Source organism: Paroedura picta, chromosome 10, assembly GCF_049243985.1.
Source record: "Paroedura picta isolate Pp20150507F chromosome 10, Ppicta_v3.0, whole genome shotgun sequence".
Lineage (NCBI taxonomy): Eukaryota > Metazoa > Chordata > Lepidosauria > Squamata > Gekkonidae > Paroedura > Paroedura picta.
Genome location: NC_135378.1, coordinates 69,857,031 through 69,882,704, shown reverse-complemented (window position 1 = coordinate 69,882,704; position 25,674 = coordinate 69,857,031). Strand labels below are relative to the sequence as shown.

At 43.5% G+C, this 25,674-nt stretch overlaps 1 long non-coding RNA gene across 2 annotated transcripts in view; it reads left to right on the top strand.

The window, feature by feature from the left end:
• Positions 1-25,674, top strand: part of LOC143819907 (uncharacterized) — a 71,171-nt gene that overhangs the window by 31,769 nt on the left and 13,728 nt on the right. For both annotated transcript variants that reach the window (XR_013225144.1, XR_013225145.1), the window contains exons 2-3: positions 15,371-15,483; positions 15,935-16,066. This is a non-coding gene — a long non-coding RNA (uncharacterized LOC143819907). The remainder of the gene's footprint in view (positions 1-15,370; positions 15,484-15,934; positions 16,067-25,674) is intronic.

The window sequence follows — 25,674 nt, the reverse complement described above, 5'->3', positions numbered from 1 at the left end:
ACAGAGGACATCAGAACCGAGCCAGAGTGCTTCTGGTGACATGGCAAAAGAATGCATTAAGTGCATATCATCTGACACATCCCCGGCCCTGCCAACTTCAAATTCTTCTGTAAGGTTGCTTGAAGGATGTAGTTTCCTGGGATTTTGTACAGATAACTGGAGCTGGCTCGCAACAATTCCACTAAACGATAAATGTTAACTATTCAACCCTAGTAGATTCTGATCTCTTTACTCCTAGGTGTAAACTGCACGGAGCTTTTATTCCAACCCCAGATCGATTCAGTCCCTGCCCTCTACACAGAATGCGATTTCCGTTTGGATTTTGGGCGATTTAAATTTTCCTTCTGCAGCAAGAAGGATTGATCCGGAGTGACCCTACCTTTATTGTGGGATATCTCAGACTGCTGCTGATCCTGAATATATTCAGAAAATCACATTGTTTTGAATCTGGGCTCTCCTCCGTGGTAGAGGACCCCTGATTGGCTACAGGTGGTCATGTGACATGCTTGCCTCAAAGGAGAAGCCCCTAATTTCTCTCAATTTCTGTAGGCCTTGGATTTTTTTTTGTGCCTTCTTCGTTTCCCCCCCCCCTTCAAGAAAAGAAAGGATTTTTTCCTCCCTCCTCTTGACTTCTTGGATCCTCTCCCCCCCCCCTTCAAGAAAACAGAGAAAGAGTCTCCATTTGCCTCCCCCCCTCTTCTGAGCCTCCCTAGCCACGTGCAGAAGACTTTCCTGTTTCAATGGGGGGGGGGGAGAGGAAGACCCGAGTTCAAAGCGATCTGAATTCAACAGGATTGACAATGGAATAAAAAAAGTAAGTGCAGACTCTGCCCTAGCAAGTTATTTAGTCAGGATTATGGAATAAAGCGGCTGATTCTTAGTCCTTGGACTTTGAACGGCAGATATCCAGCCCTAGCCCTAGGTCTGCTGGGCATCTAAGCTTGTTCTTGCATGGGATGGTAGTGTCCATCTTCACAGGCCTTCAGGGGTTAACGTCATCCTCGCTCTCCTCACACGAGTTTGGCTTCATAGTACTTTTATAAAGCATCTCCTCCGTCCCCTGCCATCCTCCCTATGTGCCTTGTTCTGCAATATTTCCAGATTTATTTTATTTATTTATTCGATTTATAAACCTGCCACTCCCACACAGTGGCTTGTGGTGGGTAACAGCGTACATACCCACAATAAAATCCCTTTAAAATAGTATAAACAGTTTAAACCCACCCGCTGCGGTGACAATACCCCACCCCACAGGCTTTGATCTAGTGCAGGGGTAGTCAAACTGCGGCCCTCCAGATGTCCATGGAATACAATTCCCACGAGCCCCCTGCCAGCATTTGCTGGCAGGGGCTCCTGGGAATTGTAGTCCATGGACATCTGGAGGGCCGCAGTTTGACTACCCCTGATCTAGTGCCTCAGGCCAATGCCTACCCCAGAAATATCACCTCACACAAGTCCCTTCTTCCTTTACCAATTAGCAATTAGAATGTAATGCATGGAAATTAGCCATGAAGCCCACTGTGCTGCCATCGCCATGTTTGAATGGGACATGAAAAATGAAGCACAGAAGCTTTAGTCCTTTTTGAAGCTTGTTTCATGAGCCTAACCCAGCCACTATCAGCCTCACGTCGTTTCCCTTTCATGAGGGAGCATTGCTTCCAAATATGTAGGGGGAAAGGAAAGCGCCAGGACTCAAAGTCTTTCATTTCAATAATATTTGATCAAGTGCCTGCAAAGCACTCAGTGGCGTTTAATGCCATCAATTTAGGGGAAGGGAGATGAGGAACAAAAGGCAATTCTTGAGCAGCAGGCAAACAACAATATTTGTAGAGAAAAAAAACCACTGCATTTAGTAACACAGAAAGGATCTTAGGCAGCATCCTGTGGCTGTTTCCTTGTAGCGCTATTGGGTAGTTCATTCAGGCAGCGGTCATAAATCTCTGTTCATGTGCTTACAATCAAATTAAAGCTCGACAGTATCTCTTGACAATTTGTCCAAGAGCACAGCCATACAAACTGCTGTGCTGGCAAACAGATACACAAGATTAGGCACAAGGACTGCTAGGCCAGCGCTGTATCACCACTTGGCATGTTGCACAGGGCTTGCACGGTTCGTTTGAGAGAGTTACATTTGCCATGAAACTGACTGATTGTACCGATGCCACATGAATCAATGTCACAACATCAGGAACAGCCAGGGCTCCTGGCACAGTGCAGGCCTGGAAATAGGCATGCCAGTCCTCAGGTGGGACCTGGGGATCCCCTGGAATTGGAGCTCTCATCCAGGTGTCAGAGATCAGTTCCCCATGGAGAAAATGAATGCCTTGTAAGGGGAACTCCATGCATTATACTCCATTTAGGTCTCTCCCCACTCCAAATCCCACCCACTTCCAACTCCCATACCCAAAGTCTCAGGGCATTTCCCAACCCAGAGCTGGCAACCCTATGTGCCAACCTTCAGCTAGCACAAGAACGGGCAGAATAGGAACATTGTGGGACGGGACTGGTATGGATATTGCAGAGCTTGCCAATCAGGGTAGTGTGGATAGAAATGCCCAAAGGAACATTTAGCAAGCACTTGTCAATTTGGAAGTATCACTATTAAGTGAGATGTTTAGAGCTACTCTTCCCACTTGCTTTGCTTACAATGATATTCTTTGTGTATCAATCAAATCAGCAAAGATGTTTTTTTTTTAATTTCTGGGGTGGTAGGGCCAAGAGTCACAGCAAGGATCTATCCATCCATCCATCCATCCATCCATCCATCCATCCATCCCATTTACATACCGCCCTCCCCTAAGGCTCAGGTTCAGTTTCTTTGAGTAGATTTAAGATGAAGCAGAGAGGAAGCATGTGCTGTGACCATGTTTTCTATGCTTCATGATAATAACGACAGCATGGTTATAAATGCAGCTCAAACTCTTTATAAGAAAGGAAATTTGTGCCTTTGACATGCCTACCTCATGTATTTAGGTCCATTGAATGTTGGCTATAATACTCAGCGTGTTAAACCAGTGAATGTGCTGACTAGATAGCAGCAGAGAAACAGCAGTGTTCCTGCTAGAGGTTCCATGCAGATTTCCCCACCCATTTCATTAGATATAGACACAGCATGCATGTAAATTCTTCATACCATCTAGTGATGCAGCGGTAAAGAAGGCAAGTGTAGTCTTGGAATCACATCAAAATTGCAAGGTGTCATAGTCCCGCTGTTAACCTCATTGGTCAGAACATACCTTGAGTTCTGTGTGCAGTTCTGGAGGCCTCAATTCAAAAAGGACATGGACAAAATTGAGAGGGTGCAGAGGAGAGTGATGAGGGTGATCCGGGGCCTGAGGACCAAGCCCTATGAGGAAAGGCTGAGGGGCCTGGGGATGTTCAGCCTGGAGAAGAGGAGGTTGAGAGGGGATATGAGTATTTTAAAGGTTGCCACTTGGAGGAGAGCAGGGAAAGGTTCCTGTTGGCAGCACAAGACTGGACCTGCAGTTTGGGATTTAAACTATGTGTAGAATGATATCAGCTAGATATCAGGGGGGAAAATTCATAGTCAGAGTAGTTGAGCAGTGGAATAGGCTGCCTAAGGAGGTGGTGAGCTCCCCCTCACTGGCAGTCTTCAAGCAGTGGCTGGGCAGATACTTATCCTGGATGCTTTAGGTTGATCCTGCATGGCCTGTATAACCCCTTCCAATTCTATGATTCTGTGATTAGTTTCCCTGAAGAAAATGGCTGCTTTGGAGGGTGGACTCCATACCATTATACTCTATAGAGGTCCCTTCCCACCCCAAATCCCACCCAGTCCCAGTTCCACTTCCAAAACCTGAAGGTCTTTCTGAGCCCAGAGCTGGCAACCCTAGTTCATTCGGCCCACTATCTGTCAGTCTTCTGGTTTAATTTAGAGAATTTCTGCAATTCATTTCAGAACAAGCCCATTTTGCATTAGTTCTCATAGCCTCTATCCTTATTCACCAAACCATGGTAGAAAAATATCTTGATTTGATCAGGAAACCCGTGCTGCGTTTTAATCAGTGAATGTATGCACCGCTGCACATGGGTCGCCTATGATTTGAAAGAGACAAGAACTGAAAAGCGTGGCACATTTGCATACACAGGGCTCTGATGAATGGCCAATGTTTTAGTGCTTCTCCAAAAGCAAGACCGGGTAATTCAAAATTCTGAAAGTTGAGGAGAGATTTTGATGCCTTCTTTATTGCTCTTTGGCTGTTCTAATTCTTGGTTAAATGGGTTCAGCGAATGACAGAAATGATTCACAGAGCAGAGGTTTATGATAAGATAGTTTTTATGCCAATAAAAGGTTACTGACTGACTGACTGATAAGATAGTTTGAGATGGCCTCAGTTGTAAGATGCAAGCTAAATAGAAATGCTGCGGAATATTCTTCAGGCATATTTAACACTCTTAAGCTGCATACGAGTGGGAAGACAGACAGGAAAATTTATTATATTATATCAATCTAGACAGGAAACACTGAATTGGGATAGCACTGAATGAGAAGGACCCTTCTAAGATGCATGTGATAGCACTGATCTTAGTCCAGATTTCAGTTGCCAGCTTGGAACGGATGAATGCTACAACTGTAACCGAACCTGATTGTCTGTAATTGTTTTGTTTTGCAAACCTGGTTCACACCATGTTTGTACTGTGGTTTATTTATATTTATTCTTTCATTCTGTTATGCCAATAAAGGCTTTGTTGTTGTTGGAAAATTTAATCTGGATTGAATCCTGTCTATGGTGGAGTTAAACCTTCTGTGATGCTTTTGAACAATATTCTGGCCCTCAGGAATTCCAAGTCCCTTACAAAAATAAGACATCCTTATTAATAATGGCAATGGAATGCAAATAATAAGCTGACAGCATCTGGGAAACAAACCAAGAATTGAAAAACATCCACAAATCCTCTTAAATTCAACTGCAAGTCTCATATTCAGTTCAATTGTTCTTGAGCGCGAGGCTTGAGGTTACTAATGGTACAGGGTTTTATTTTTAAATCCATTTGCACATTAGAAGCCATTTGCTGGGAGGAAAAAACACACATTTTATTGATCTGACAGCCACCAGGAATGGGGTTGTATATTGTAATGTGCAATATATTGGCAGCTTAGCTATTAGCTAACAATATGCATATAAGGACACGGTGCTTTTAAAAATCCGTAGCCATTAAAAAAGTAAGCAGGAACCTTCCAATCCTACATTATTTTGATTTTATTTTTAGCACGAGCTACAAGTTCAGATTACTTAGCTAAATGAAACAGCTTTTGAATAGCTCTGCCTTTGCAGAAAGGTACAGAGTACAGGTGCCAACAACCTGGAGGAAGAAATATCCTGTCCCTTTAATAGAGATTTAATAAGATGCTACTCAGGCCATGAAAAATGTCACCTGCTCAGTTCCAAACATTAAGCCTTCGTTAAAGAGGCAGGAAAGCCCAAACTCATCAGATCCTGGAGCTAAGCAGGGTTAGTACTTGGATGGGAGACCACCAAAGAATTCTAGGGTTGCTTGGCAGGAGTGTCTCTTCCCTTGAAAACACTATAGAGTTACCATAAATCAGCTGGGACTTCACAGAAGGGGAAAAAGAGAGGAGGACATTTTTTCCCTTCCTGATTACAGGCCATCTTGACAGAAAGGGAAGTGCTGGTACAGAATGTGGCCTGGCCTTCCAACTGCAACTATTTCTATGATCTAGTAACAGTTTGTCATAGCTAAGGTGAGCACAATGGCTAGGCCATCCCTTAAAATACCAGGCATGCCATTGGAGCATGAGAAAGGACAACTCTTGGAGAGAAAGCGCTGGACTTTTGTTGTTTCTAATAACTTTCTTCTATGGTCAGAACAGCAAGCTGGACCAAATGGTTGGACCAATTGTTTTGGGCTCCCCTACTCCGGAGGATGGCAGGAAGTATTAATAGTTAGTTTCCTTTCGTTAAGAGACTTAAGGGGTCTTTGTTGCATCCAAGTGGATCAATCTAGAAACAAGTAGGCACTTTTGCAGCTGGCTGGAAATCCTCTCCTCCTGCAATAAATTCCGAGGTAGCAATTTGCGCCGTCTCCCAACAAGGCTACGCTCCACTTTCTGCTCATTACAGATAGAAACTCCGAGTTTGTCTCTGAAATTCAGGCGGCAAACTCACTTGGGACTCTTTCACAATCCCTTTTTCTAGCACTGACAGGTGTCTCCTGAAAGCTACATTCCAGCATTAGCAAAATAATCCTTAGTGAGTTTGAGGACCTTCTAGGCCCTTAGATTAGTGACATTGACCACTGATTTATAACAAATAAAATTGTTGAACTTCTGGGGTTTCCACATGGGGATGGCCTTGCGTGGTTTCCCCTTTGTTGCTGTGGCTGCTGATACAGCGTAGTTGCAATGGATTTTCCACATGGTGGTTTCCTTCCTGTCATTTCCTCCCCCCATTCCCTTAGCAGTGTCCCTCCCCCATGCCTGAAGACCTTTTAAGTTTTTTACAAATCAGAAATAGATTTCAGAACACCTGAAATTGTGATCATGCTGTAACAACCTGTTTATGAGGCTCTGTTTTTCCAGCTTTTATTAAAAAAAAACTACCAATTTCATTACATAGATCTATCTTTCCCCTTATATCTCAGCAGCGACAACAAAAAAACCCTACTAGGCTTACTTTCTTTTCTTTTAATTTATTTATTTCATTTTCTTGAATTTTAAAGTTAAAAAAAAATCTCAGCCCCTTTAAAAAGAAAGCTGGGAATTCAGAAAACATGATGCACAGCTTCTTATAACATGATCGTAATCTCAGTTGCTGGTTTTAACTCCCTCCCCTCCCCTGCTGCAGGAGGGGAAATGGCTTCCACAGAAGTTGGGCAAGGAAAATGGCTGCCATGTTTGTGGGGCTGAGAAAATCCAAATTTTCCCACAGGCTTTGCTGCAATTTCCCCAAAATTTCACAGCAAAACAGGTTTGAGACCAATTGGAGAAACACCAGGGAAGCCTTGGGAAGTCTACAAATTACCAGGTTGCTGTGGGGAAAGAGAAAAACAAACATTATCTGACAGCTTCGGACCCGAGATAAATACCCTGTGTGGAAATGGCCTTGTTTTAAAAAAACAGCCTTTGTTTCTAATTCAAAAACCTGTCCTAAATTTTCAGGATTTTGCCTTTAATACAGTTCACTATGATTGGTATATGTGTGAATATTTCATTGAAATGACTGATAGCTGGATCACAGCAAAATAGTGTCCTTAGGAGAGGTTACATTCAGTTTGATGGGGCAGGAGACGTTCCCAGTGGTGTTCCTTGATATTTTTCTAAAATAACTGGATGCCCCAACTCCTACCTTGATGTAAAGGCCAAAGAAAATAACATGAGGTTCTCTCTATGCCTACAAGACTACACTCCTCTTCTCCACACCTGAGGGACTGAAAAGAAAACAGCATTGCTTGAGCCCCTTTTGGTCCCATGAAAGGCCACTGAAATAAAGCTTAATAAAGCTCTTTATACATCTTGGGGTTTTTAAATAGATTCTGGTGCAGAAATTCTTTTTTCCCTAGTTGAATAAGATAAACTATGGGGTGGGCGAAGGGGTGTAAGTGCGGTGGCAATTACTACCTTGACATGGCAACAAATTTATGGAACTGTCTTTTTTTGAGTAGAGACGCTTCTAATTTTAGATATGGTTTAAAAATGCAATTAGCTGTTTGCATCCAATTAATAGGAGCTGGAACAACCAGACTCTTCCAACCCTGCAATTTATGAAGTGCATTGATTTGAATGTAAACCAAAGGCATTTCATTTAAGTATCAGGGCCTACATCTGAGAAGGGGCATTTAGTGCTCCACTAAAATTAAAGAAACTGTTAGCGGTCCAAAACTGTAGGCATGGAATTATACCCCTCCCTCTGGAAACCAATCAAGATAAAACAATTTTCAAAATGGGAGTATCACAACTCAGGAAAGTGCATCTCTACAATCTGTATCATCAGCTTGAATTCAGTATATGTGACGCAGAATGCTGGACTCTTTCCCACCCCCCTTCTCCTGTGAAATAACTGAGTGGGGAATGAAGGGGGCATCTGGATTGGTGCCTCCCTGTCTTCTGTACTCTGTGGAGCAGCAAAAGGGAAACGCTGCAGACTTTCCCTATCTTTGCATGTCCCAAAGCAGAAGGAAGAAAGAGCTTAAAAGAGCCTAGGGCATTAAGAAGACCCAGGACCTACTTTCTGAAAATATTAGTTATCTTAGTTATCAAGTCCTTGTTGAAAACAGGCTCTAGAAAGAGTTTATAGGCAGCTGAAGATATATATATATAAACAATTCCACATGAAAGCAGTGCATTTCTAGGCAAAATGAGGTCAACTGAAAACCCACCTTAAGAGTCTGATGATTTCAAGGTCAGCTTCATAGCTTTAAATGTCGGAATCATGACTGGGGGAATCAACTAGTGTGAAAAATACCTGTAGCCTTTGTGTTGACCTTGTGCCAGGGTCTCTATTATGGCCCTATGTTTATGCATGGAAAAGCACAGTTCAGCAAGGCTGCTAGATTGCTTGTTCTCCCTGCTGGACACAAGAGGCTTCACCTTTTCTGTAGGCATATAAACACTATGTAGAGAAACAAAGAATAAAGAATCAGCCTTTGGTAATTAATAGCATCAGGCTGAAAGAATTATCTCGCCAGCTAGTTAGATCATTTTCTCTGCACACTGTCCCTAGGTACCTCAAGTGGTAGCCCAATACTAAGAGCTGCTTTCATTAAAGTGATATAAATTGTACTTCCTGCTGCAGCAAGCAAAGTTATCACCTAACTTTGCTCTATAGGGTATGAAATGAAGCTCTTCCGCCAGGTCTTTGGTTGAGGCCAGGGTCCGGAACAACTGCCCCCCCCCTCCATCCAATGCTGGAACATCACTCAAAGCCCCACTCTGGCCCATTATGCACGGCCGCCAAAACAGCGATTTCGAGTCACATGGAAAATGCGGAGGGGGAAGAAGCGAAGCAAACCGCTTATGCACGGGACGGGACACAACGGCAGCAAAACCCAGAGTAACCGATTATGCACGCGGCGACCTTGGCGGCGCTTCTGATTGCACCCCGATCACCCAGAAGCTGCGCTTTCTTCTGCGTTTCGCTAACGCGGCTTTTTCGGCAGCATGCACCGAATCTGCGGCCGATTGCAGCCGGCTCCGTGCGTTATCAGTCATTTTAGTTGCTGCCATTCCACCCTGAATGTGCGCTATTCCCCCCGTGCATAATGGGCCTCAGTGGTGATTGGCTGAAGATGGGAGAGGATAGATTGAGACTATGCTGCCTTTTTGTGTTCTTATGCTTTTTTAAGGGGTTTTGGTTGGTTTTATTGGGGATTGTATCTGTTTTAGGTAGTCTGCCACGAGTCTACGGAAAGTGATGGGATAGAAATCAAAAGAATAAATAAATGAATAGCTAAGCGTAGCTTCAGTATGTCCCACTAAAAATGGGCACATAATTATGAAATAAATATGTACTAGGGGCAAAGCCCATTGTATCCAGGTATACAACGGGTGCTAGAGATTGGGGGTGGGAAGAGGAAGGAGAGGAGTTGTCCAGTCTGTAAGGGCATGGGGTTGAATGTGTGTGTTGTGTGGGAGGTTGTGGTGGCATTGTGGCAACTGAGGGCATGGGTGTGGAGATATGGGTGTCAAGAAGCTGTGGTGTGGAATGTTCGTTGAGTGTGGGAGAAGACTGACCTTTGGGAATTGTGGCATAGTGGTTACAGATGAGCTTTCCAGAGCTATGTCTTCAGATATGTGAAGGGAAAATCAGACTGGAGACTCTTCTTAGGGGGAGATTCTCCAAACCGCTAGGAATATTTCCAACCCATCCCCGTTTGCAAGTTCCTTTTATTTTCAGCCGAAAATCACGCTCGTTTGGGGGGGGAGATTTTTCTTTTCACTCGGGGGAGCGTGGTAATGATGACTCGCCAGCTCGCACACCAGCTAGATGGGTCTCTATGTTAGCAAAATCAAGGCATATTCGTTGCAACGTGTGTTTTTCTTTTTTCTTTTTTAACTTTGCTTAAAGGGAAAGGGGCTTTTCGGGAGCATGATAACAACCGCCCATTGGCTGTTCGTTTGATTGATGGCCAGGGTGGGACAAAGCACAGAAAAAATCGCTTCCTTTCTAGCAATTTTTGCGAGACCGGAAACCTGTGGGAAACAATTGAAACGCTACTGGATTCCACTACAATGGCAGGTATGCGTAACACCGAGATTGCACTTTTAAAAGTGTTTCCGCTTTCTGGAACCAATTGGCAACATTGGTCCTTGTGCGGAAACAGACCTACTATCAGCTGAGAGTTGGCTCCCGATTCCCTAAAAACTGTGCAGAGTGAAGAGTTGGAGAATGGAAGCCAATTTGTCTTTCAATAACTGGCAGTTGGCTTCTGATCTCCTGTTTTTGGTGGCCGTAAGGAACCTGTATCTGCAAATAGCTGGAAGCTGGTTGTGAACAGTTGACTAGCCCATTGATTAAAGTAAAGGTAAAGGTATCCCCTGTGCAAGCACCGAGTCATGTCTGACCCTTGGGGTGACGCCCTCTAGCGTTTTCTTGGCAGACTCAATACGGGGTGGTTTGCCAGTGCCTTCCCCAGTCATTACGGTTTACCCCCCAGCAAGCTGGGTACTCATTTTACCGACCTCGGAAGGATGGAAGGCTGAGTCAACCTTGAGCCGGCTGCTGGGATTGAACTCCCAGCCTCATGGGCAAAGCTGTCAGACGGCTGCCTTACCACTCTGCGCCACAAGAGGCTCTTAGCCCATTGATTACCTGGCTGCAAAATTGCCACTGGTGAACAGGATGTGAACCCAACTGGCTGATGGCTGAGCCTCCCTACTGTGTGCCACTCTGAGAATGGGATTGCTCAGGAAATGATTCTCTAAAGCAGGGGTAGTCAAACTGCGGCCCTCCAGATGTCCATGGACTACAATTACCATGAGCTCCTGCCAGCGTTTGCTGGCAGGAGCTCATGGGAATTGTCCATGGACACCTGGAGGGCCACAGTTTGCCTGCCCGTGCTCTAAAGGATACTACCAGGTTGCATTAGCTTGTCTTTGAAAGCTCTTCATGACTCACTGGATGGGAAAGCAAACTAGGGTTTAAAAATTCAAACCAACACCGGGCTTCATATCACGATACGCTGCTTCACTGTGTGTCTGGCTGAATGTGCTTTTCTGTCTTTTTCTCACCAGAGTAACATGTGCCCTCATTACAGCAGCAACACACAAAGAATAATAGGGGGCTAAAATGACCCCAACTCTTGCCAAGCATCAGAACTATGATTACTGGGTGTAGGCTGAGCTCCATAAATCAGCTATCTAAGCAAACTCAATTGAAATAGGAAACATCAAGCACATTCTGTTCATACTGACAAAGGAGAACACTACATGTATTTATAAAGGGAGCCTATGGAAGATATCTTTTAATTTGTTAACATTTATTTCTTGCATTAGACAAGGAACAGAATGAACTCATCCTGACTCAGACATTATAGGTTGTAATAAGCTGCTGGGTACATGAGCTGTCATAGCCATGCTGTGGGTTAGCACAGAAACACAATATTCTTGATATTAAATCTGATGTAAAAAAGCCCATCTTCTTATCACCTGGCAAATGGCGACATTAGCGGTATGAGAATGCTGGCACAAGAGGTGGAACTGCTGGGTCAGTCAACAGAGGCTCTGAGATTAGTAAGGACCATTTCAGGTTTCTGCCATAGTGACTGGAAGCTGCTAGAGCAAGCAGTCCCAGCCCAGTTGAATAGCTAACAAGCCACCTGTTCACCATAACACATCCTAATGGCCCAGAAAGAAAGGCAAGTGCATTTGTTAGAGGCTTGAAGGAAACTAATGGATTGTGGGGAACATGACACTGGTTTGCCCATTCACAAATGCATGAGCTCATGCTGCATTTTGACCCAATAACATCTTTTCTTCTTTCCCCATCATTGGAAGCCTTTCTCCAGCAGAGGAAGAGTCTCTGGTTGCAGAAAGGCATAGTAGCAGGGAATCATTAGCTCCAACTTGTTGGTTGTTGGATCCAACTTTTTGTTTGATTGTGTTGGGTAGTGTGAAGGTTCCATCAGTGGCCATTTAACATCACCATAGAGTACCACATCAAGCTGGAGGTCTGCCCTTGTCCATATCTGCGAATCTTCTTGAAGGTGTCATTCTATCATTCAGTCTGTTGCTTCAGAAAGAAATTATATTTCAGATTCATTTCTGAAGGTAGCAGCTTTTCTTTCTATAGATCATAGAATCATAGAATCATAGAGTTCGAAGGGGCCATACAGGCCATCTAGTCCAACCCCCTGCTCAACGCAGGATCAACCCAAAGCATCCTAAAGGATCCAAGAAAAGTGTGTATCCAACTTTTGCTTGAAGACTGCCAGTGAGGGGGAGCTCACCACCTCCTTAGGCAGCCTATTCCACTGCTGAACTACTCTGACTGTGAATTTTTTTTTCCTGATATCTAGCCTATATCGTTGTACTTGTAGTTTAAACCCAATACTGCGTGTCCTTTCCTCTGCAGCCATCGGAAACAGCATCCTGCCCTCCTCCAAGTGACAACCTTTCAAATACTTAAAGAGGGCTATCATGTCCCCTCTCAACCTCCTTTTCTCCAGGCTGAACATTCCCAAGTCCCTCAACCTATCTTCATAGGGCTTGGTCCCTTGGCCCCAGATCATCCTCGTTGCTCTCCTCTGTACCCTTTCAATTTTATCTACGTCCTTCTTGAAGTGAGGCCTCCAGAACTGCACACAGTACTCCAGGTGTGGTCTGACCAGTGCCGTATACAATGACTATGACATCTTGTGATTTTGATGTGATGCCCCTGTTGATAGTTGGCCACGGATTCAGGAGGCCGGTGGGCCACAGGATCAAGGTTGTCAGGATCAGAGCTGCACACTCCAGATAGGAGTTTTACTCATTTGATAATCCTGTACCGTAGATGGTTTTCGAAAAGGAACTTTTATGAAATTCAATTTTTAAAAATTGAACTTGAAGTTTTTGGAACAGATTATCATACATGAATAATTCACAGACCTTTTCATTCATTAAAAATGGTGACCCTTCATGACCATTGATTTGCTGAGCCAGAAAGAACCATCAAAATAAAGTAATTTGGTCTTCCCAGTGACATAGGCTAATGAAACTCACCTAGCTAATCTTGTATTAGTCCCGTCGCTGTTAGCTTTAGAACACTTCTTCAATGGGATTTGCACTATTGACTGGAAGAATTGAAGTGGTAGATAAGGCGTTTTTTGCTGTCACCAGCTACTTCAATAGCTAAATATATGCCTCCCATGCCAACTCTCCTTGTTGTTGCAACCCCTCTAGCTGCCTCTTCCTTAACATGATTTGTGGGCAAATTTATAGATCCTTTAAGTTGCTGTGTCAAGTGACTGATTAAAGAAAAGAGAAGAGACTGTGGAATACTGGGATGTTGTTTCCCAGGAAGAACTGAATGGCTGCTGGACTGGGGCTCTAGGAAGTTAAGCACGTGAAGAGCTGCAGGAACACATCTGGTGGCATCAGGAGAAGAAATCAGTGCTCAAGTGGGGCATTGAATTTATGCTCCCTCCCCCGGCTACAGCTCTGTTTGTAATGCTCCTGAGTATAACAAGTGAGAGAATCCATATTGTGAGCCAGGGAAATACAGATATCAGTCACATCACTATATTATAGGCCAGGGTCTAAATTAAGCAGGCTCAGAAACAGTAAAGCAGGTTCACTGAACGTCAGGCAGACTCTGAGGAACAGGCTGGCTGATAGGCAGATACATGAACCACACATTGGCTTGGGTAATTTCCATGTGAGCAAGCAGGGGATCGATAGTTGCTAATTGCTTCTTCCAGGGGTGGACCTCTGGCAGAGGTTCCTAGGCGTTCCTTAAGCTCCTAGGAGGTCCTCTATTCCTGATAGTGACACTTTGGAGTCATTATGGAGTACCAGGCATTATGGCATTATGGAGTACCAGGGTGGTGGGGGCAGGGGGAAGAAAGCCATGCTCTGTGGATTGAAATCCTTTCCTTCTTTGGAAACATTTCAGTAGATATAGGCCATTGCCTAGCAGAATTTTATATGCTAGGAAGAACAATGACTGATGAAAGGAAGTGTTCTACAGTTCCCTCGGTGAAAACGAAAATGATGAGATTATGGTAGTGAACTCTAACCTGGCTAGAAAGTTTAGATTGCAAAGAAATTAGACTCATATACAAAAGAAAACATATGTGCATGAGTTAGAATCATGCACTAAATGATTATAGAAGAGAAAAATATCAAAGAAGACTCATTGCCAATGCTCTGCCACTAATGGAAGTTGTGCCTACTGGAAAGGGGACAAATTGTTGACTATCACAGCTTCCTAATGATAGCCTTTCATTTAGGGGGGAAAAATCAGTGGGGTTTCATGTCCTACTTCGTCTTGTGAAATAATAACTCCAGTTTATGCAAAATTAGAATTGCAGGGCTGTGGAGTAATCAAGTGATGCTAATGAGCAGGACTAATTATAACTAAATTACTTCTGGTAGATAGTCATCCAAGTTACTTTTAAATAAATATGGCTCTGGGGATTCCATTGCCTCTCTGGGGCTATTATAGCCGAGCCGAGCCAAGTTTCCACAATATTTTAACCATTCAAAGACATCAGGATGTTTGAACTGTTCCCCTGCCTACAACAGTCTTTTCTACACTTCAGAACTGATGCCAGCTTCTCTTGGTTATAATGGAATGTCATGAGGATGTGGATTTGGGGTTTCTTCCTTTGGACTGATCTTGTGAATGCTCCAAGGGGTCCACTAGGCATTCCCCATCTCTCATGTAAAATTATCTTCCATAGAACATGGTGGGCCACAGTCAAAGCATGCATTCAAAAGATCACAACCACGCACCCAAGTCAAGTCATAGTGGCTGTGTCTTTTACCCATTATGTTTTTTTTTAAGTGAATTGACCTTCTTGGTCTTATTCAGAAGGGTGATATTTATATTGTGACAGAAGAGTGGGATCATGGAAGCAAACTCCAAACTCAATCTACGGGTATTTTTTCAAATGAAAGTTTTAAGCATATGCTTGCACAGTACGAGCACATAGGCCACACTGCATAGTTGGGAACCCAGAAAAATGCAGGGTTTGATTACACTGTGAGAGGCTTTGTATTAATTCCTAATGCATACATGTAGATAGGTAAGGGGTAGAACTGGCTGCTGCCTGTTGGAATATACATGACCTGGTACATGCATAATTGAGCAGAATATCAAAGGTGTCCTGCAGGGGGGATCAGAGCAGATGCATATTTAGCATAGATAGGAAATTAACTTTCTGATGACTTTCTAATTATCTCCTCCAGATTCCTGACTGGCCTAACAGGAGACGTACTGCTTTTTGAGCGCACTTCCCCCTGCTTGCCTCCAGAACAGCAGTTGAACTGAAGAATGACTGCAAACAATAGCTATCTAGATGGTTAGGTCTCTATCTCTTGCTATACATGGTTGACCCTCCCTTAAATAAAAAAGTCTTTTATTCTTTAAGCAGACTGATGCTCTACTCTTTCTGCATATTCAGTCTCACCCAACACGGCTTGGTGGAAAACTGGAGTACAAAGTTATCAACTGTTTTGGCACATGATTTCACTAAGGGGAAGGCAGGGTACAAAATCAACCCATGAATCAGGTCTCCCTCAGATTCAAGTATGCTTCAGTAATATTTTAGATAAATTCATCCTTTAAATGTTCAAAAGATTTAACTAACCAGGAATGGCTGAAAGGGTTGGAACTGCAAATGCACACACTAAATAAGAACGACTTCTCCAAGTGTATCCCCAACCTTGGATATTATGTGTGTGGGCGCACGCCAAATAAATCAAATGTGCTGCAAGCCTAGCTTTGCCTTTCGTTTATTTCCATTTTCACAGGCGTTGCCTTGATGAGAGCTTGCATACGAAGGCGATTCATTTCTTTGAAATATGTTCCATCCCCTACATCAAGTTTACCTGGGAAGATTGATGGGGAACCAGCAACGACTTGATAGGGAATTATTAGGAAATGTAAGTATTTCATTTCCTCCGGTGCAAACAAGTTGGTAGTGAAATGGCAAGAGAAACTCCCTTGGCTGTACACCTAATTATTTTTCTTTCTTTTTAATTTACTGTTTCTCTTCCTCATTAACATGTGTTTCTTGCGAAGATACAAAGGGAAGGATGACATACTGGCTAATGGAAGTCCGTGCCTTGTGGACTCAGTCTTACTTCTTGTGTGTGTGTGTGTGTGTATGGATGTGCAGCAAGTGTATGTATTTCTAAGGGACCAGGTGTGAGAGAACAGCACTGTGTATTTGGCAACTCACATATGTGGTGCAATGGTTAGACAGTTAGACTAAGACCTGGGAGTCCCAGTTCAAATCGCCACTTTGGCCATGGAAGCTTGTTGGGTGACCTTTGGCCAATCACACACTTTCAATCTAATCCCTCTTGCAGGGTGGTTATGATGAGGATACAACAAGCTGCTTTGGATTCCAGTCGGGGATAAAAGTGGGGCTCATGTATCCATTCCCACTCCCATACCTGTAGTAGTGTGTTCATTTGTCGACTGACTCCGTTACTGATGGAAAGTGTGGTTTGATTCCCCATTCTTCAACGTGAAACCTGTTAGATCATCTTGGGTCAGTCACAGTTCTCTGAGGACTCTCAACCTCACAAGGTGCCTCTTGTGGGGAGAGAAGGGGAGGTGATTGTAAGCCACTTTGAGACTCCTTCAGGTAGAGAAAAATGGGGTGTAAATCCATCCCTTCTTCTTCCTGGAGTCTCAGAATGAAAACCTATTACATGATACCTTGAGACACGCCTGATATCATCCCTTTTGATCTTTAGGAAAATGATGGAAAACATTTCTTTTTCATCAGGCCTTTGATTTAAATTAATTGATGCTGATTATTCTGAATGCTGAACTGATATTAGGTTTTATTTCTGTTATTATTCGGCTGATATGGGATTGGGGGTGGTGGCTTTGAAGGATTTCGAATGTATTTTATGCTTCTTTATCCCATGTTTATGTTTCTCTGAGTGTTGCTGTCCTTGACCTTCTAATGTTTTTCTCCTGTTCTATTTCTATTGTTATACTAGATTCAAAGCCCGTTCCTAAGAACAGGCTTTGAAAGTCCCCGTGTGCCGAGCACAGCCAGTGGCCCAGGGAGGCCACGGGTATGCTCTGGGGGTGCAGGGAAGCCTTTCCCGGCCCCCTCGGTCGCCTCTGCCAAAGCCACGTGCTTCCCTGGCCCCCTCCCACCGCCGAAGCCGCATACTTCCCCAGGTGCGCTCAAGGGGGCCAGGGAATCCCTCCCCGGCCCTCTCCCTTCCGAACACATCCTGATTGGGCCCTCATCCGTATTGGCCACATCCACTTTTCGCCCACTAAATCCTTACCCTTTAATGTAAACAGCGAATGCGTTCTTTGTAATTTTAGGGCTTGTTCTCTTTATAAATCAGATTTTTAAAAGCAGCTTACAATTTTTAAACAAATAAATGGCTTTTTTTTTTAGGTTAAAGTTCCTTCTTGCCCTAAATACAGTGAAAACAGTCCCTCTGCAAAATGTATGCACCTTAACTGTACATTAAAGAAAAAAAGCATTCTCTTTCTTGAATTGTGGAATGAGGCTTGGAAAATGGACACACACAATTCTCCTTCTCCATCCAGAAAGCGGAAGCTTAATTATCTGACAAAAGAAGCCCCTTCAGCAATCAATAAAAAGGTGGCATCAAGGAGGAATCTGCTGGGCAATTTCCATATTAGAATAAACAATAAAACCTTCCCTGGAGCAATTTCCCCAAGAGATTCAAAGGTTCTGCGGCTCACTTAAGATATCATCTATATTCACTGGTTTCGGCCGCAGATTTCCCTCTGAGCAGTGTACTAGATAGATAGCTATGGCCTGTTTGCCTATTTAGGCTCATTCGATTACCATACACAATTCCTTGCCAATAAAAACACAGTTTCAAAGAAGTCAAGAGCCACAAACTGGAAATATGTGCAGGTTACACTGTAATGTCTCCCCATCCAACTATTGCAGAGTAACAGGTTACTACTGGTCAAACAAAGTCCCTGTCTGGACATTGTAGAACCTCGATCCAGCAGGTCAGTGGTACGAACGTAGGGATTTGAACTCTTTTCCAGGAGCAACAGCTTCATAGCTCCCTGTACATGCTTTGCTTTATCTACTATCAGAAGCCTGCATGGAGATCCCTAAACAAAACTAACAATTGCACAGTGGAGACTGATCCATCTTGTAGTTGGTGGACTTAGAATCATAGAGCTGGAAGGGGCCACACAGGCCATCTAGTCCAACCCCCTGCTCAATGCAGGATCAGCCCTAAGCATCCTAAAGCATCCAAGAAAAGTGTGTAACCAACCTTTGCTTGAAGACTGCCAGTGAGGGGGAGCTCACCACCTCCTAAGGCAGCCTATTCCACTGCTGAACTACTCTGACTGTGAAATTTTACATTCTCGGGTTCCTTTTCAGGCAGGAATGTATTCCTGAACTAAGCTGTAGTTCATCTTTCCTTCATCACAATAGAATAACCAGATCTGTGCTCCGAGGATGAGAGCGGCAGGGTGCCCAGGTCCAAGTGTTACGCGTTATATTATTATGAGAACAAAACATAAATAACGTAGCTGTTTTGAAACATAATTATTGAATGCAGAAATGTAATTTCAAGTTTTGTTTCTATTTGCCTATTGATACAGAACTGCACAAAGATAATTTAGAACTGTGCTTCGTGAACCTGGAAAATATTCAATGTAGATTCCTAACTTGAATTAAGGAAACTGGAAAACACGGTGGATTTTTTTTTTTTGAAGGTGGGGGGGGGGGGTGGCTTGGAAATGTTGATATGACAATCCACATTTCTGTTCTCATGTTGACATTGCCATGCTGTAAATATTTGTATTCATAATGGCAGGAAACATTTGACTGCCAGTTCTGAGTTGGGCGTAGAGACATTAGTTTAGACTGCATTTCAAGGCCTTGTAACCCTGCCATTTGCATTTCCCCCCTGTGCATGCTGTATGCATGTGAAACTGAGAATTCATTATGTGCACCTAGCCTATGAGAATTTATGGTGAAATCAGTTTTCCAGTGAGGTTGCAAGATTCCTTTTTTAAACCAGGGAGGAAAAAAAGCTACAACATGCATATCCCACAAGAACCTATCAGGAGGTCAAATGTTGACCCCCTTCCTTTAGGAATAATGTGGCAAGTGCAGCCTCTCTTTCGCAGCATGGCAGAGAACATCCCTTCACTTCATTGCACTCTGTCGCTCAGTTTTGTTTCTCTATATCCCCCACTTTAAAAAAAGAGGGAGAGATCCTTCCCCCACCTGTTTTCATCAGGCTGAAATGTGACATTTTTGAAAGACACACCTGTTTCGTTCCTGCTGAGTATCAGCAAAGGAGAGGGAATGCTGCATTTGAAATAAAAGCTCCTGATTTCTCTCTGCTCTTAAGATAAACCATACATCTAGCTGAGCGGCTTCAACTGATTGCATTGAGAACTTATTGTTCTTTGGCAGCAGCCACTGAAACTCTGACCTTGTATTTCTCCCTACACATTTGTGTAGTGAAGTTGTTACGGATCACGTTGTTACACGGGACTTTAGGTTATGCTCCAACCAGGGCTGATGCCCCAAACATATTCTTTTCCTGAATAGCGTGGCTGGTGTAGCTGGATTTACAACTTTAAACACCTCCCTGTCGCTGCCCCTAAAGTACCAGTTTGAGCTGTAGCAAGTATCGAATGATGCTATTTATCTCCGTGCAACAAAAAACTTCAACTGACCATTTCCATACTTGAGAGCCAGCCTAGTGTAGAGTTAGGAGTGTGGACTTCTAATATGGCAAGCCGGGTTTGATTCCCCACTCCCCCACATGCAGCCAGCTGCGTGACCTTGGGCTCCACAGCACTGATCGAGCTGTTCTGACCGAGCAGTAATATCAGGACTTTCTCAGCCTCACCTACCTCACAGGGTGCCTGTGGTGGGGAAAGGAAAGGGCAGGTGATTGTACGCTGCTTTGAGACTCCTTGGGGAGAGAAAAGCGGCATATAAGAACCAACTCCTCCTCCTCCTCTTCCTCCTCCTCCTTTTTCATCATTTATTAAAGAAATGGGACATCTTTTTTCCTGGCTTATTGGGAACCTGATTCTCTTTCTCTCCCTTAACATTTACGAACAATTGTCCTAACATTTATTTATTTACTTACTTCATTTGTACTTTGCCTTTCTCCCCAGTGTAGACTGAAAGTGGTTTGCATCATTCTTTCACCTGTCATTTTATCCCCACAACAACCCTGTGAGGTAGGTTAGGCTGAGAGTATGTGACTGGCCCAAAGTCATTCAGCAAACTACCATGGCATTACACGATTTCAACTAAAGTGGGGGATTCTTGAATATCTGAGCTGAAAATATACACAAAAACTGTTACCAAGATTTTCGGAAGTGGATACACAAATCCGGAAATGTTAGGCGTTATGAAAGGGAAAAAAAGCATGCACCCAAAAAGTCCATGTAGCTCCTTATACTCCAGCGCTTATCGTCACCATGGCCAACCATCTTGTATTTCTTTGACTCTCTAAAATTTCCAGGCAGTGGCCTAGAGTGGGCAGCTGCTGGCTGGCACAAGGCAGATGCAGGGCCCAGCAGACATGCTATTCTCAGTTCCTCCTTCTTCCCTCCCCTTGTGAGGTAGGAACCCTTTTTTCTGCCTATACAATGCCTGGAAGAACCTGGCTCAGGGTCCAATTCATTGACACTTGCATGGATATGGAGCAATTTTACTATACAACTGGTGTAACTGATTGAAAATGACACCCTGCCCCCAATACTCCATAGTAATAGCAGAATTCCAGTTATTTTTGCCTTGGGGGGGTCATTCTTTCTTCCCTTTTGTGGGCAGAACCCTTATTTTCCTCTTCAAGTTAGAATGGGGCACCTTGTCCAGCGGTCCATAGAAGTGGACCCCTTGGTCCATTTCATTTGAAACCTGGCTAGTCTTTAGTGAACAAGCAGCACTAGCTTCCCTGCAATTTGGGTGTCACTTGGTTGAAGCACAGCCATTCCAGTGCATTCCTCCCAAAAGACCCCCATAGGCAACCATACCAGAACTGCCATTCTCCTTCACTCCCTTGTGAAAGGAAACAAATTGACAAGTGGGCCTCTTGGGTGTAATGTGGCAGCTTACTGTTAAAAGTGATTGATATAATTAAGCAAGCAGTTCTGCCATCCCTCTGGTATCTGAATGTCTGTAGTGATGCTGGCATATGGCAGAATATCTTGGTGGCGAAGCTGGTCTTGGCCTTTCGGGGTTTTACAGTGTCATGAAGTGCCATAGGGAGAACTCTGAATCCGCAAAGAACGCTGGTTGTGATTTTTAAAAACAACCAAGTAGAAAATAACATGTAATTGAAGCTGATAGATCAGTCAGATTGTCAGTGTTGGCATAGCTTAAATATGCAAGAGGGCAAAGCACCAAGCTGCTTAAAAGAATAAAATAGTTCTATTCAAAAGAGAAACAACTTTGTATAGAAAGAGGAGAGAGAGAGAGAGAGAGAGACCTAACTAACTGTCTAACTCAGCCTTTTCCAACCTTTTGACCATGGAGGAGCCCCTGAAATATTTTTCAGGCTTCAAGGAACCCCGGAAGTCACTTCTGAGAAGTGGGAGTGGAAGTAAGATGCAGGAGCCAATCAATCGATCAATCATTTACCATTTCCATTGTGGAGAAAGAGACCAGTCCTGTACAGCAACAGGGGAAGTGGGCTCTGGTGATGTCTAGCAATGTTAGTGGCCACCTAAACTTCCCTGCTCTAAGTGTTCTGTTGTTTACCTGTTGGCTCTGTAATTTAATCCACCATATTGCTAACTCCTTGACACTCATAGGAGCCTTTGATTACCTCTTGATTACCTCTGTGCAGTGCTGTGAAGGAAACCAGCCTCTTTAGTCCCCCAGCTCTTTTCTACTGAATTTATGGTCTCTGGTCTCTTTATAGGCCACTGGGGAATACCTTTGACAGCAAAGCCAAATGCCAGCTTATGGCATCAGAGACAAAGCAGGTGTGCGCCTAAAGCCTCTGTGCCCCGCACTTGATTAGTCATGGCGCTCCTAAGCACTACACCAAGCTGGCTCTCTGGAGAGAAAGCAAGGTGTGAATATCTAAACTAGTAGTTGATCAGGGTGAACTCAGTGGCCCTTAGCAGCTCATTTGATTCTGTATGTAATCACTGACATCAGTGTATTTCCTTTCCATTGCTCTTATTTTTTTTTACTTGACATTTTAATGGCATTTCTTAATAGATTTATATGAGTCAGCACAGTTTAGTGGCTGAAATGTCTAGCTTTGACTTAGGAGACATGGATTCAAACCCTTACTTAGATGAGAAGCTGCCCTGGGTGACCTCAGCCAATTCCTTTCTCCCAGCCCTACGAGGGTGGATGGGGAAAAGATGCAGGAGAATCATATGTCATGCTCTGAGTTCCTTTCAGGGAAGGTGGAATGGAAGCGGTATTCATGCAGCATTTTTATACAGGTACCTTTTCTATGCAGTCTCACGAGTAACATGAAAACAGTGTACATTTTTACAAGGGAAATTGCTATAAGGAGATCAAATGTGCTGTAAAATATCAATGGAAGGCCACATTAAGGTGCCTTATAGAAGAAGACTTGGTTTTTATATCTGCATTTCACTGCCCAGAGGAGTCTCAGTGGCTTGCCATCACCTTCCCATCCTCTCCCCACAACAGACACCCTGTGAGGTAGGTGGGGCTGAGAGAGCTTTGACAGAACTGCTCCGTAAGAACAGTTCTAAGAGGACTGTGACCAGGCCAAGATCACCCAGCTGGCTGCATGTGGAGGAGTGGGGACTCAAACTCAGCTTGTTAGATTAGAGGCTGCCGCTCTTACACCAAGCTGCCAAACTGCCATTAGTTATACTGAATTATTATACTGATTGAGACCACTGGTCTATCAAAGTCTGCATGCAGATTGTATAGTCTGACTGACAGCATCTCTCCAGGAACTCAAGTAGAGATTTTTTTTTTAACATGACTTACTACCAACCCTTTTGAAATGGTGATGCTGGAAATAGAACCTGGGAATTTCCCAGCTGTGAATTTCCTGCATTCCTGCATTCTGCAGGGGGTTGGATTAGATGGCCCTAGAAGTCCCCTCCAGCTCTAGGATTCTGTGATCATCTACATCAAAAGTAGATGCTCTACCACCAAACCATTATTTGGGAAATGGAATCATGAGGGGCTTACTTTAATCAGCAGTAAACTTGAGACAGTTATTTCCACCCCTAATAATTACAATGATGTCCAGGAGATCCTTTTCAAATGGCAGCAGTTTTGATTTACAGGTGTTAGCCAATTTTGATCATCTGCTCTTAAAAACCCATGTCATCCAATCTATCTGTTCTTGGCAATTTCATACAATTGGAAAGTCCCACCAGCACCGAAGTGGGTGAGAAGTACTGCAAAGGGCAGAGAAACCATAGATTCACATTTGAAATCAGGGGTGAACAGAACAAATTCAGAACAGGCTATTGTTGAAATGTGTACATGAGGTTAGAAGCAAACCTACTGAGAACCCATAGATAATAGAGCCAAACATTTTACATTCTGCAAGGAAAAGAATAGTGTGTGTATTTTTTATCAGCCGAGAGCTGATGCGATTCTGGCACCAGCTGAGTTTCCTTTTTTTTAACATGTCAATCTTGCCTTGCCTCTTAGACTCCCTGCACACCAGCAGTCAGGAATTTTTTAATAAGACACCACCCATTTCTGCCTTTTCAACTGAAATATAAACTTGCAGATCAATGATAATAGTTTCATTAAGATGACCAGATTGTCCCACTTTTGGAGGGACATCTGGGGGCACCTGGCAAATTGTACTTATGTTGAAAGTAAAAAAATATATATTACAATACTATTTTTGCGTTCTATGAAAAATTTTGTTGCTCCGTATAGACCAAATTTTAATCAAGAACTCCCCCCTCCCCAAGTCAATGGTGTCCTGCTTTACCAATGTTGAAATCTGGTCTGTGTTAAGAACATAGAATTACGTTTCAGCTGTCAATGTTCCTCCCATACAGGAAGGTAGACAAATGGGGTGGGTGGGGTGGAGAGGCTGTTGCCAAGAGTGAGAGCAGGTTTGTCATGCAGATTGAACAAAGGGGGGTTGATTTAACAGAACACCAAAATAGGTGACTTCCTATGCTGCTACGCTTCTCTCCACTGATTTCTAACATGGCAGCAAAGAGGCAGCCTAGCATGAGACCCCCGACTAGCCATGACATTAAAAACAAACAAACATAAAATCCTGTTTTCATTTTTCTACTCTTGCAGTGATTGATTGCCCAATAATATTTCATACCTTTCCAGTGAAAAATGAATTTTTCATCCTTCCTTTAATGGCCCATGTGTTTCTTCTCACAAAGTGAAAGTGGCTTACTTCACAAAACTCCCTCCCTTCCTGTTGATCTACCATTATTTTTCAGGAGGGCTGGTTGTTTTTCAACCAAATGACAGCAGGATTGTGGCATAGAATCAGAATCATAGGGCCATTCCGCACAACTTAAATGCAGCCGAAGTCTTACCTTTTGTAAACACTATTAATGTAATGTTCCACATGATGTCGTAAACAAACCGCAAAACTCCCGCCAAACTTGAAGAACGTGTAAACGATTAAGCGCCAGCTCCTACACCAGTGAAAAAGGTCTTTCTGAGACATTGAATGAACAAATATTCATTGCTACTGGTGTTTTCGGGTTTTTAAAAAACAGTTTTTAAAGGGAAAGGGGCTTTTCATGAGCATGAACACAACAGTTCATTGGCTGTTCTGTTTGACTGGCGGCCAGGGGCAGGAAGAAGCACAGAAAAATATCACCTCCTTTGTTGTGATTCTGGCGAGACCGGAAGCCTGTGGGGAATGAATAGACTGGGACTTCAATATTCCGCTAGAATTGAAGATGTGCGGAATGATAAAATTCCAGTATTAAATATAGCGTTTAGCAACATTGGTCCTTGTGCGGAATAGCCCATAGAGTTGGAAGAGACCTCTAGGGTCATTCAGTCCAACCTCCTACAGAATGCAGGAAATTCACAGCTACCTGCCTACCCACAGTGACCCCTATTCAATGCCCTGAGGAGGACCCCTCCCACCAAAAAAACAGAATCTCTGGTCAGTCTGGCCTGGAGGAAATTCACCTCTTGATGAACACAGGCAGAGTGATTATGGCTTGCTTGTAAAGAACCATCATGTTTCAAGCAAATTGAGGTCTGGGGAACAATTCTATGAGGTGTTCCTCCCTCTCCCCACTCTCTGTTTTCTCAGCCATAGGAAGCTGGGAAGAACAAAAGGGCTCCATCTCCCCAAATAGAACAGAGGGAAAGAACACTGCAGCTCTCAGAGGGTGGAAGCACTCTGTGTTCCTCCATTGCAAAGATCCAACTGGAAAAGAGAAATGCCATTGCTTGGGAAATCAGCAAAATCAAAGAACTATGTGAGCACATGCTATAGCTACCTAGCAGTATTTGAAGATGAAAACAACATGGATTGTTTTGGGAGGGAGTTTTCATTAGATTTCTTTTATCATTCTGGAAAAGCATGGG